This window comes from Silene latifolia, chromosome 5 (genome assembly GCF_048544455.1).
Source record: "Silene latifolia isolate original U9 population chromosome 5, ASM4854445v1, whole genome shotgun sequence".
Lineage (NCBI taxonomy): Eukaryota > Viridiplantae > Streptophyta > Magnoliopsida > Caryophyllales > Caryophyllaceae > Silene > Silene latifolia.
The window spans coordinates 89,465,398-89,474,953 of record NC_133530.1 but is presented as its reverse complement, the minus strand read 5'-3'; positions in this window follow the sequence as shown (position 1 = coordinate 89,474,953).

Here is a 9,556-nt window from a genome sequence, read left to right as displayed (position 1 = left end):
AATGACCATATCTCGTACTGAAAGCAGTTCTAGGAATGTCAGCTTCTCGGACTGGAATTTGATGATAGCCCGAACAAAGATCAATTTTAGAAAAAGTAGAAGCACCTCGGAGCTGATCGAAAAGATCATCAATTCTAGGAAGAGGATATTTATTCTTGATAGTAACTCGGTTAAGTTCACGATAATCTATGCATAATCTCATAGATCCATCCTTCTTTCTTACAAAGAGAACAAGAGCACCCCAAGGTGAAAAGCTAGGTTGAATAAAACCCTTGGCAATCAAGTCATCCAGCTGAGTCTTCAGCTCTTTCATTTCAGACGGTGCCAGCCTATAAGGAGCTTTTGCAATAGGGCGGTATTTGTGAGGAATAAGATCAATAGCAAATTCAACTTCTCTTTCGGGAGGAATTCCCGGTAGCTCATCGGGAAAAACATCGGGAAATTCACATACTCTTTGGAATGTTCTCTTTAGGAGGCGAGAGAAGAAGAATCGAAGTAGTCACCATACACAAGAAGGCTTGATGACCCTTTTTCATTGCATTGATAAACTTCATAGCAGAAATTAATTTAGTACCGGTTTGTCTTTTAACCATTTGATAAGACACACAGTGACCTGAAGGGTTTGTAAGAATTATTTTCTGGTCTCGACATTCAAATCGAGCATGATGAGTATGTAACCAATCCATGCCCAAAATGACATCAAATTCTTCAAGTGGAAATTGGAAAAGATTTCGGAAATATAGATCCCACAATAGAAATAAGAACTTAGGATAGATTTTTGAGCGGGAAAAGACATCACGGAGGGTAAAGATATAGATGTGCTTTCTTCTTGTGATGATTCAAGTGATAATTTGTTGGAAAGTTTTATTGAAATAAAAGATAAAGAGGCACCCGTATCAAATAGTACCAAACAAGGAACATCAAAAATAGAAAATGTACCGGTAATGATATCAGGATGTGCCTCAGCTTCAGCTCGGCTCATAACAAAGATACGGCCCTTCGGCCTCCCTGGCCTCACTGGGACGACAGGGGTAGCAGGAGTCATCACCTTCCTCTCCGGGCAAACATTAGCCTTGTGGCCCGGTTTGTTACAAGAAAAGCATATGATAGGGTCAAAGAAGCATTTACCAGGGGTGTCTTTGGTTTCTTGCGATTATAGCAGTCGGTCTCTAGTACCTTTATTATCACTAACAAAGTGAAGATTGACCACCCCGGTTAGCTTGCACATTAGAAACAAATCTCCTCTTGTTTGGGTCAGAGGGAGATGAAATGAACCTGGGTGAAGGAGTAAAGGGCCTAGAAGAGGGATATAAAGGCCTCTTGCCAAGACTAGAACTAGTTGCACGAGCTTCATTTTCAATTTCTTTCAATGAATTCTCGGCCCATAAAGCATCATTGTAAATGGAAACAAAGCTAGTGGAATCCCGACGGACCATGCTTTTGATCTTAGGGGAGAGCTTTTCAAGATAAAAGAAAGCTTTTTCGTTGTCATCCTTCACCAATCGAGTTGCATAATGAGCCAACTCGTTGAATTTATCGGTGAAGGCCTGAACTGGAAGGCTTCCTTGCTTCAACTCCATAAATCCCTTCAACTTTTGCTGTTTCAGCTCTTGAGGATAGAAACAGGCCTCCACTAACTCCTTGAAACGTACCCAGTCAAATCCTGGTTCAGCTGAAACGGTAGGCCCAGTCATGGACCACCACCGGTCTGCTTCTCGTACTAGGAAATGAGAGGCTAGCTTCACTTTATGTTCCTCCTTGACATCATACAACGTGAAGCTTTTCTCCAACTCCCGAAACCACCCTGTAAGAGCAGCTGGATCAATCTCTCCACCATAAGTGGGAGTGTTGATTCGGGTCAATTGGTTAGCCACCCAAGTATAGGTGCCTGGAGTACCCTCAGCTGGCGGAGGCGGAGGAAGAGGAGCTTGTTGATTTTGTTGATTTTGTTGATTTTGGAGAATTTGAGTAAGAACTAATAAAATAGCATCATCAATGTCTCTTCTTGGCGGAGCCATCTTACAAAAGGGAAAAAATTTAATTAGTACCTATCAATTAGCAATCACAAACAGACTACCACATAAAATTCTAATTCTACCCATCCTACCCTTCTCTCAAGTTTATTATTTAAAGGTCAAGTGATTTCTAAGTGGGGTGCACAAACGTGCGTCGAGAGCAATAGGCTCTGATACCAACTGTGACACCCTTAAAAATAACATTATCTAATTACTTAAATTCTACAGAAAAACTGGTAGGATATGTTTGTAAATGGTTCAACTAGTCAAAAACCTGCAATTTCAAAAAAAATTCTAACTAAACCATTCACAACCAATCCAACATTCCCAAAAGACGGGTGCCAAACCTGCAATTGCTACAATCTAACTTACTTAACACCGCTAAAGGTAAGAAAATACATAATGATACAACCCAAAATGGAAAAGGGAGACATATGTCCCTTCGAATTATAATTTATATACAAACCAAAAGTTAAAAGGTTATTTACATAACCAAAAGGTAAAAGGTTTCTACAAAAGAAAACCAAACTAGGTCCAAGGTTCCTTGCTCACTAGCCGTCTGTGACCCCCAACAAAGCATCAACAACCTGTCAATCGCATTTTATACAAACACGAAAGCCACAATTCAGTGGGGAGTAACTTCGAGTCCTCTCAGCCACGAATCGTCAAAATTAATGTAACATGTAATGTTACATGTAAACAATTTGATAAACCATTTACTTATCATGTATTCTAACAAATGACCCCTAAACTGACCAAACTAAACTATCATGTGAATCAGATAACAAATAGTAATCCAAACTTTATCAACTTTAACCGGCTTACATCTCACCTATTACAGTTCATAAAATCACCATACAAGAAAGGGCAATATATCAAAGACAGGCATAAGTTCTTAGCCCCGTCAATAGTCACTTTGTAACTCGAGTCTATACCACGAGGTAGGGAAGGTAATCGAACCGGTATCTTGGCTCAGCGGTTAATATTAATAAAACATGGCCAAGAGACAACACAACCCTAGCCTAAAATCTCACAAGAGACCTAGACATGCGGATACACACCACCGCACCCAAGACCCACAACTTTTTTTAAAACAAAGTGAAGTGAGTACCCTAAGGACACCACCGAAGGGTTGGCTAGTACTTAAGCTGACCCCATACTAACAAAATAAGTACCTAAGGTCATGCCCCAACTTGGATATAAATCCACTAGTCAGGAACACAAAGGCTATCAAGCAGTGAACATATACTCGTCAGAGACTATAAAGATCTATCTATGATGGAGGCCGAAATACTCACCTAGGACCTAGTCCCAGCTAGTCCCAGCTTGAATATTTTAGCCCACACCACACAAAACTCACCACACAAGTCAAGTAAGACACCCACTTAACCTTAAGAGGGCAAAAAGTCCTACTTACCAACCTAAATGCTAACATTCTATCATGTTAAAGGCTATATAAATGTCTATTTACAGCATACAATCCCAACAGAATCCTCAATAAGTATTCAATACTACTTTCTAATTCTAACAATAGTAACCATATTAAAGGCTTCAGGGAATCTAGGGCCGTTTCTACAATACAAGACACTATTAAATTCAATAAGCTATACATGTGAACTAAAGCTTGATAAATGGCCTAAAACAAGAAAAAGGCCGATTATCTAAATCATTCAACCGAATTTTTACCCGCAACCCCACCTGCGGACAGTGCGGGTCAAATTGCGGCTGACCAATCACTCAATTAACTGACATCGCATCAGTCAAAGGGACTAAGGCTCAGTTTTCGGCACAATCAACAAAACATTACAATTATCGCTATAAAATTCATTTTGAGCCTATTAATTACAATTTCCTTTTATAACTACCCTAACATGTGATAACTATTAATATAAGCACAATTTTACCATTAACATATTTTTTTATTACTAGAATGATTCAATTCAAATTACTACCCATTTGTTACTTAAACTAATCATAACATTAATCAATCTAAAATGATGAACAAAGCTTGGAAAACCGCGAACAAAACAGCCATCGACCGGGTCAGCCGTGGGCTAGCCGTGGCCTGCCACGGGCCTGCCACGGCCTGCCACGGCCTGCTGCCCCACCCTTAATCCTCTTTTTTTTTATTTTTTTTTTTAGTAAAAGACCGTCTGAACATTAATTAATCGTCCCTAATTCAACTTTGATAATTTAAACTAACAAAAGGCACAATTTAAGCTAACAATTGACATGCATGCAACCATTCTAAACATGTGAAAACTAATTCTCAAACAAAAATTCACCAAACATACAAAAATCAAAAACATGTGACGATCTTTCGTCGAGTAACTCGAAATATGTTACCTTAAGCTAGAAAAAAGAGCAATTAGCACCTCAAACCCAAACCCTAGCTAGCAACTATCCGCTATCTTCGATAATATACGAGTCCCCAAACTCGTCTTCCAATCCTTCACCTAAATAAACAATTAAAACACAATAAATAAGCACCAAAACCGAAAATACCGAAATTTGGTCTTAAAACAACTTAATGAAAACTGAAATTAAATTATACCAAGTTGTAGATCGCGACGAGGGGATTCCGGAAAGGTAAATTATGCGAAAAACGGACTAGTAACGAAGAAATTACGTCGATTTTGAGCTTGAAATGATAAAATGGTGTTTTTTGGTCTTTGTGAGATGTTGATGATGATGATAGGAACAAAATCAGAAAAAGAAAGAATAGGGGGAGGGGATGCCGCGTGAGGGAGGAAGGAAAGGAGGAAAAAGGAAGTGCGGGATTTTTAGTCGGGATTTTTACGACTCGGGTTTGACTTGTTTCAATAATAATTAAATCCGTAAGTCAAATGCAAATTCCGTCAAGACCAAAGTCTTTAAACACGAGATTACAATAAAATTGAGTATTCATACGGCCCATTTCCAAATTCGTTTACCCCCGATACGCCCTTATTTCGAAATAAAAGATTTTACACGGTTTAAACTATTTTTAAACATTTCAAAACTATCAAAATAAATACTTTTCTTCAAAATATAATAAAATTATATTTCTTTGAATTATTTTTACTTTAAATACATTATTGTCAAATTTTACTTGATTAATTAATTATTTTCGAAATATATTAACGGTCCGAAATTTACGAGGCGTTACAGTATGCAGCAAGTTCCTCCATGGCAGGTATGGCTTATGCTTCCCATGCTACACTCATCCATGATTTATCCTTAAATGACAATTGGATAATTGATTCAGGGGCCTCTGACCATATGTCCTATGATATTTCCCAATTTTCTGATATTAAATACCTTCCAAAGCCTTTTAAGGTGACTATTCCTGATGGAAAAGTTTTAAATGTTCACATTGTTGGTCAAGTCCTTCTTTCTTCTTTAATTATTAAAAATGTCTTCTATATTCCAACTTTAAAACACAAACTCTTATCTGTTGGTAAGTTATTAAAAGATGCTGGCCTAACTGCTGTTTTCACTGCCACTGGATGTACTTTCCAGGACCCTCTCAGTAAACAAGTAGTTGGTCATGGCAAGAGATCAGCTGGAATCTTTCACCTTCTTGGCATAACAGCTAGTGGCAAGAATGATGCTGCTGGATCTCATTTACATAAGCCTGTAATAAATAATAGCAACTATTTCTCTTCTTGTAATGTTGCTAATATTGCTTTAGGCAGTTCTGTTCAATCTTGTAATCCGGTGCTGTTTCATGCTACAATGGGGCATAGCTCCTTATCTGCTTTGAAGCATGTTCATCATTTTAATGTTCAGAATATTTTTGATCAATTTCAATGTGAAGTTTGTGTTTTAGCCAAGCATCATAAGTTACCTTTTCCTCCTAGCACTTCCATAGCTTCTCACCCTTTTGACCTTATTCATGTGGATCTTTGGGGTCCATATAGAGTCAAGTCAGTTTCAGGAGACACCTATATTTTTTACTATCGTTGATGATCATACTCGCGTAACATGGACAATGCTTTTTGTTAGGGTGCAAACCCTTGTCCCACATCGGTAGAATAAAGATGGAAGATCATCTTTATAAATGTCTACAAAATATAATAGTACGAGGCCTTTTGGAAAGGAGCCCAAGAGTAAATCCGTGAGGGCTTGGCCCAAAACGGACAATATCGTACTATTATGGACAGTGGACACAGATGCAGCAGAGGCCCAACACGGGATATTCACGCTTCCGCACAACAAGTGGTATCAGAGCCCAAGGTTTGACTTGGGTTAGACACGAGGATGCATCAGCAGGCCCAAGACTTGAAGTTGTACACTGTAAGGCATGGAACTCCTAGCTCGGGGTGAGTCCTTGAGCAAACCCGGTCCAGGGTTAAATGGATGAAAGGCGTCATAGGTCTTGTGGGACAAAGACCATTTGTGTACTAGAATCGTTGATCGGTGGACCCTTATCGATTGGGTGCCACAGTCCGGTGGGTCCTTTCCGGGTTGGATGTCGAGACCGTTTGTGTTCCAGGACTTCTGAAGTGACGGACCCGGTCCAGGGTATATTGGATGCAGAGGATGTTCGATATGCATGTGTAGCAAATCCCCAAGAAGGGCAAGACATGGCTCGTACACTGTAAGGCATGGAACTCCTAGCTCGGGGTGAGTCCTTGAGCAAACCCGGTCCAGGGTTAAATGGATGAAAGGCGTCATAGGTCTTGTGGGACAAAGACCATTTGTGTACTAGAACTGTTGATCAGGTGGACCCTTATCAGATTGGGTGCCACAGGTCTGGTGGGTCCTTTTCAGGTTGGATGTCAGAGACCGTTTGTGTTCTAGGACTTCTGAAGTGACGGACCCGGTCCAGGGTATATTGGATGCAGAGGATGTTCGATATGCATGTGTAGCAAATCCCCAAGAAGGGCAAGACATGGCTCGTGGTATTAACATGGTGTATCGGCTAAGGGGAGGTTATCAAGACTTGTGATGTTTCGGGTGTCTGAAGTTGGGGCTGTAGAAGTGTGGGAGTTCTCCATAGAGGTCAAGGTCCGAGTCGAGATGATGGTCCTTGGTTTGAGGGGAGGATTGTTAGGGTGCAAACCCTTGTCCCACATCAGTGGAATAAAGATGGAAGATCATCTTTAGAAGTGTCTACAAAATATAATAGTACGAGGCCTTTTGGGAAGGAGCCCAAGAGTAAATTCGTGAGGGCTTGGCCCAAAACGGACAATATCGTACTATTATGGATAGTGGACACAGATGCAGCAGAGGCCCAACACGTGATATTCACGCTTCCGCACAACACTTTTAAAAGAAAAAACTCAAATTCGTTCTCTTTTATCCCATTTCTTGAGTTATGTTAATACTCAATTTTAATTCCCAAGTCAAAGTTGTCAGAAGTGATAATGGCACAGAAATTGTGCAATCTGAATGTTCTAGTCTCTTAGCCACTAAGGGCATCATCCATCAGAAAAGCATACATGGCAATCCTCAACAAAATAGGAGGGTCGAGAGGAAACATCTTCATCTTTTAGAAACAGCACGGGCTCTTAGATTTCAAGCTAGACTTCCTAAGAAATTCTTGTTGCTACTCATTTAATCAACCTAATGCCTACTTCTGTTCTACAATGGAGAACACCTTCAGAAGTCTTATTTGGGAATAAACCAGATTATTCAGGTCTCAGGGTAATTGGTTGTCTCTGCTATGCTGCTCAAAAGCTAGGGGATAAGTTTGAACTGAGGGCTAAGAAATGCATATTCCTAGGTTACCCATTTGCTCAAAAAGGTTACAAACTCTATGATCTAAACACTCACAAATAAAGATGTTATTTTTCGAGAAGACGTCTTTCCTTATAAACAAAACCCCAGAGCAGTACAAAACAATGACTCTGCAACAGTTCAGACTGCCACCATCTCTCCTGCTGGTTCTACACCTTTGCAAGACACACCTGTGTCTCGAAATGAGTTCCCTTCTGCTCATTCTACACATAATACACCTCATGATTCTCCTACCCCAAACAATACACCTCATAATTCTTGCCCTCCTTAATTCTTACGCCATGGGGGCTGTGAACCTTACCTTACTGTGTGACAAAGGGAGTATAAACATATTTGTTATAACCTAGATAACTCATTAAAATCTCCCTTTTCCAATGGTATTGAGTAAGGTTGATGACTATATTTCAGTTGTCAGAGTAGGAGTTCAGGTTTAGCAAGTCAGTATCGAATCACTTTATGCAGTTGTCACCAGCTAGTAATATATCGTCAACATACAATGAGAGAAACACAATCCCCTTTGTAGTTTTATGGACATACACACAATGATCTCCATCTACCATATAGAAGCCAAATTCAGTAATAGCTTCATGGAATCTGAAATACCATCGTCTAGAAGATTGCTTAAGACCATATATAGATCTTTTAAGATGACACACTTTGCCATCTTCACCTTTTGAGACAAACCCAATAGGTTGATCCATATAGATCTCTTCCTCAAGCGTCCCATTGAGGAAAGCAGTCTTTACATCCATTTGGAACAACTCCAAGTCTAAATGGGCAACTAGAGCTAGCAGGAGGCGAATAGAGGCAAGTCTCACCACAAGAGAAAATGTCTCATCATAGTCTATACCCTCAATTTGGGTAAAACCTTTCGCTACCAATCGGGCCTTGAACTTATCAATTGACCCATACGCTTTACGTTTAACTTTGAAAACCCATTTGTTCCCAATTGACTTACGATTAGGCGGAAGGTCAACAAGTTCCCAAACTTCATTCCTTGTCATAGAGTCCATCTCATCCTTCATAGCATCCATCCACTCTTTACTATTGGGTGAATCCATAGCTTCTTTAAAAGAAGTAGGCTCATCGATCTCTGTAATAGCACAAAGGAACGCTGCTCACTCTTCGATATCAAAATATCTTCGAGGAACTCTCCCTCGTTCACTCTTACGTTCCATACCATTAAGTGAAGAATCTCTCCCACTATCTTCTAAAGAAATGGGATCTTGAACTTGAGGACTAATCTCATGTTCTACACTTGAGGGTTGAGGACTTACCTCAATTTCAAGTGGATCTTCACTTATAGGAAAATTTCCATCTTCTTGAATTACGGGACTATTTCCATCATTCACACCATTAGACGGGATTTCACCATCTCTGGTGACTTCGAGAGTTCTAAATTCCCCCTCTTCACCTAGAGATGGTTGTTGTAACTCATACAACTCGAGATCTTTATTAATTTCACCAATACTTAGGAACTCATCCTCAAGGAAAGCGACATTACGAGAATCAATCTCGGTCATGCCACCATTTGGGTGCTCACCATACATAACATATCCTTTGGAATGTTCAGGATATCTAATGAACACCATTTTGGTGGCTCTTGGACCAAGTTTTCCATGTTTATGGATCGGGTTATGCACATAGCCAGCCGACCCCCCACGGGCGCAAATGATCCAAAAAGGGCTTTCTCTCACACCACAACTCATATGGTGTGAGGGGTACACTTTTACTTGGTACACGGTTGAGAATGTAGGCTGCCGTAAGCAACGCATCTCCCCAATAACTAATTGGTAGGTTGGCTTGAGCCATCATCG